Below are 4,946 nucleotides of genomic sequence, written 5' to 3'. Positions count from 1 at the left end.
GCTGCGGGCCCTGAAGACATACCTGGCCATGTACTAAGAGATTGTGCTGCACAGCTGACGGATGTCCTAACAGATATCTTCAACACCTCGCTGAGCCAGGCAGTCGTCCCCACGTGTCTCAAATCCACCACCATAATTCCAGTACCAAAGAAGTCACCTGTGTCCTGCCTGAATGACTATCGTCCCATAGCACTGACCCCAATCATGATGAAGTGCTTTGAGAGGTTAGTCATGCAACACATCAAGTCCAGTCTCCCAAACACACTGGACCCATTTCAGTTTGCATACCTTCCAAACCATTCAATGGATGATGCAATATCCTCCACTCTCCATCTAGCTCTTACTCACCTGGAACAGAAAGACTCTTATGTTAGAATTCGATTTCAGCTCAGCATTCAACACAATAATCCCTCAGCAGCTTATCAACAATCTAAACTTGCTGGGCCTCAACTTACCCCTCTGTAACTGGATCCTGAACTTTTTAACTGAAAGACCTCAGTCAGTCCGTGTCGGCCGCAACACCTGCAGCACTACCACACTGAGCACAGGTGCCCCACAGGGCTGTGTGCTCAGCCCGCTGCTCTTCACGCTGCTGACTCACAACTGCACTGCCGGGTCAGCTCCAACCACATCATCAAGCTGATGACACAACTGTGGTAGGCCTCATCAGAAACAACGATGAAACTCACTCCAGAGAGGAAGTGGCACAGCTGGCTGAATGGTGCGGTGTCAACAACCTGTCCCTCAATGTGAGTAAGACAAAGGAGGTTGTGATGGACTTCAGGAGAAACTCTGTTGACCAGCCCCCACTGACCATCGACAGCTCGGCCGTGGAGAGAGTCAGCAGCACTAAATTCCTGGGAGTGCACATTACAGAGGATCTCACCTGGACCACCAAGATCACATCACTCAACAAGAAGGCCCAACAGCGCCTCCACTTTCTCCGCCGGCTGAAAAGAGCAAGTCTCCCTCCACCCATCCTCACCACTTTCTACAGGGGCACCATTGAGAGTGTGCTGACCAGCTGCATCACTGTCTGGTATGGAAGTTGCAGTGCTGCTGACCGAAAGACCCTACAGCGGACACTGAACACAGCTGCAAAGATCATCGGTGTCCCTCTCCCCTCCATCCTGGACATTTTCCTTGCACGATGCTCCAGCAAGGCTACAGTGAATCGTGAAGGACCCTTCCCATCCCTCCCACAATCTCTTCCAGCTCCTGCCATCAGGTAGAAGGTACCGGAGTATCAAAGCTCGCTCTGTCAGATTGCTCAACAGCTTTTTCCCCCAGGCTGTGAGAGCCCTCAACTCCAATCTCCCTGTCCCTCTCTGAAACCTCATCCACAACCCTACCTCCTGAAACCATGTACACCTCACCCCCTGCCCCAACTCATGAGTGGGCTATACAAACCACCTGTAGTAACACGCTCTTTTCTCTGAATGTACACTGAACGCTTTTTATAGACACTCCCTCACACAAAGACTCAGTCTGATAATATATGTTTACTTGTGCATTGCACTACAAATCATCTTGCACTATGTGCTGCTTCCCCCAAAATATCTCTTTCACACAATTTCATTTACAGTATCTATGTAAAGTTTTTGTAAAGTTTTTGTAAAGTTTTGTAAAGTATGTATAGTCAACTTAATTGTTTTTCTTATACTTCTATTGTTGTATGTTCATATTTATGTTTAACTTGTAGGTAGCACCGTGGTCCTGCGAGACACGACATTTCGTTCCACTATATGTCCACACATGTAGCAGAATGACAATAAAGCTCGACTTGACTTGAAGGCTGCTCACATATTTTAAAGGAAATGAAAAATATAGTGCGTCCGGTTTTGAGAAGAATGCTTTATTCCCAGGAGGAGCGGGGGTTCAGGAATTTGTGAACACATTCAAGCCCTTATCTGGAAAGAGGTTATGTGCTCTAATACTTGCAGGTATTAGTATTTTTAAGGCAAAATAAGTTTTAAATAAAATGAAAAACTGAAATATAATACATGCAAAAGTATTCACAGCCACACAATAATATTTCAGTGCCCCTTTTGCTACAATAACAGGTCCACATCGTCTGGTGTAAATACTGTCTATGCCAGTTTTATATGGTTCCTCATGGGTTCTTTACTCACTAAAGGATTCTGGAACACTTTCTAAAGAACCTTCTGATATACTGTTTTATGTTTATGATATACTGATATACTGCTTTCATACCTGCCAATGCGTGGTCCTGCTGGGGTCCATGGGAACAGAACATTTTCAGTGTAATCCTTTCACTATTCATTTATATTCACTTTTAACATAGAAAATGAGCATACATACATATATACATATGCATATGCAGGTTTACCTGTTTTAGTAAAGATGCAGATGCTGGAAAAGTTTACGGTACAAAAGTTTACTTTCTTTCTTCCTATTCTAGGAAAACGATGTTACCTACAGCAGTTAATAATGAAAAAACTTTATCTGACCCAGTCCCACCACATGTAAACTTTCTATTGTCTAGATCTTAACTAAAACGATAAACAGCATCTCTTTCCCCAAGCACTTGGTGGTTTCCTTAAACACACACACACACACACACACACTCCTGATTCTACAGTGCCGAGCTTGGTCACTCTGAACTTATCTGCGCTGACTGGTGCAGGAGAGCGAACAATGATTTAATCACTGATAAAAATCTGGCAAATAAAATACCGCCACTCTTACACTCCACTGTACAACTGGTGCTTTGCTGAGGCTTTACGCCTTACACCACCGTCACCTCACATCGGCTTGCTCATTAGGGATAAATTCATAAATTTAAAATTTATATTCTGAATTTATATATTTCTGTAAAGCTGCTTTGTCTGCTGTTAAAAGCTCTACACAAATAAAACTGAATTGAATTGAAATTGAATTGAAACATCCATATGTACACATGTATAACACTGCAAATAATATAAATATCTTTAGAAATATGTTCAAATTTATGAATTTAGAAATATGTTCAGAGGTATAAACAGTTAAACTAAGCTTTACAGCCAAGTACTTAAACATATAGGAAATGTAAAGCAGTGAAGTGTGTTTGATTTGTTGCCAGCTGCTGAGTGTGAGGAACGTTACGATCATAACGGCTGAGCTAGTTAGTAATAATGCAATCATGCTTCCAGTAAACACCCCTGAGATATTAACACACACACACACACACACACACACACACGCACACACACACACGCACACACGCGCGCACACAGACACATCGTCACTGTGTTTTATTCAGACTGAGCCAAGCGTTACTGAAACAAATGACATCATGAACACAGTCATAACCATCAGCATGAAATTTAAGTTTAATTTAAATAAAAAAAAAGTAACTTAATTAACATAATTTTATCCATAAAAAATTCACTCCTTGATGTCTCTGATTAAGCTATATCTCCTCTGATGTCCAAGATTTTTTTTTTTTTTTTTTTGTGCAGGATTCTGAGATGCATGTGGTTCGGTTTTAGCTTCATTTGAATTCCAGAGAAATCTCACTTTACAGAAACAGCTCTGGACGTAGGTGGTGATTGTTTCTAAGAAGATATTGATATGTTCCTGTTTGTCTAACCTTAAATGTATGATTTGAGTAAATTAATGGTAAATTTGACTAAAAAAAACTCACAGTCCATGCTTAAAATTGTGCATGAAATTTAAAAGGAAAAATGGGAGACTTTTTGGCCCAGATTTCAGCAATAAAACCTTTAAATGTGCTTATTATTGAGCCACAGTATTCTTGCACTTGCTATAAATTATGTAGCCATGTAGCTAATGTATAATTAAATAACTCCATCTGTGTTGTTTGGACTTGTATTGGACTCGTGGCAGTTTGTCTTTCTTTAAAAGATAGTAAAATAAACCCCGGTGTAGTTTTGTCCTTTCCAGTTGACACGTCTCATGCGGTTTTGAGGCACCTCTTTCTGCTCAGATTGAAAGTGAAAGTGAGGTGTGACCCAGTCGGGATTCGCTCATCAATATCGCATTTAAATTCAAACGAGACAGTCACGCATTTATCAGGAAATCGTGTTGATTTGTGGAGCATTGATGGCAATGTATAGTACTAAATTAAATGTAAATATGTTTCTGTTCAATAAATTAATAATTATAGGTTGAATAGGAGTTTGTTGTTATTACCCTTTATTTCATATTCACTTAATAAAAGCCGAAACTTTGCTGTGCCAGATTTGTTGACCTCCATTATTTAGATTTTGTAATGGTTTTATTTTTAGAACATTTCTCTGCAGTAGTTTTTGTTAGTTTTTCTTATTTGCTTCACTTTTTTTTTATAGGGTCATAAATTTGGTGAAGATATAACAGGAATAACCCTCTTTATCTTTTAACTCTGTGGCTTCATCCCTAACCTCTAAACCCTAACCTTTAACCTTTAACTTGTGCAGAGAGGAAACAATAAAACTGAAACAGGTTTAGAGATATAGTGTACAAGATAAATACAAGCATTAATAAAAAAAAACCCTAACTCTAACCTCTCACCTTTAACCTTAGCTGAGTAATGAAACATCTTTTGGCTTTGTGTTCTGTAACTGGAGGGAAATTTCCTCATTCACACTTGCACATTTGCATGCTAGCGTACTTGTGTAGTTACCTGGACACTTCAGTAAAATCCTCATTCTTTCATCTTCAGTAAGCGCTTTATCCAGGCCAGGGCCAACTTATTGTATCCAAATTCAGCTTGTTTTAGGAGGTGAGAGGACACTGTAGAACCCAGAGAAACCCACATGGACAGGAGAGAACATGCACAGAAACTCCACACGGACAGTAACCCGAGGTCCGAACGGAACCTGTGATCCTGGAGCTGTGAGGAGATGATGCTACCCGCTGTACCAGCGTCCCCCCTGTTCAAATACGGGTACATTACACATTAAATTACAACACAAGGGAAATTCTGCGTAGCTGTGATTTTGTGC

This window comes from Pangasianodon hypophthalmus, chromosome 15, assembly GCF_027358585.1.
Source record: "Pangasianodon hypophthalmus isolate fPanHyp1 chromosome 15, fPanHyp1.pri, whole genome shotgun sequence".
NCBI classification, from domain to species: domain Eukaryota; kingdom Metazoa; phylum Chordata; class Actinopteri; order Siluriformes; family Pangasiidae; genus Pangasianodon; species Pangasianodon hypophthalmus.
This window is presented reverse-complemented; position numbering follows the sequence as displayed.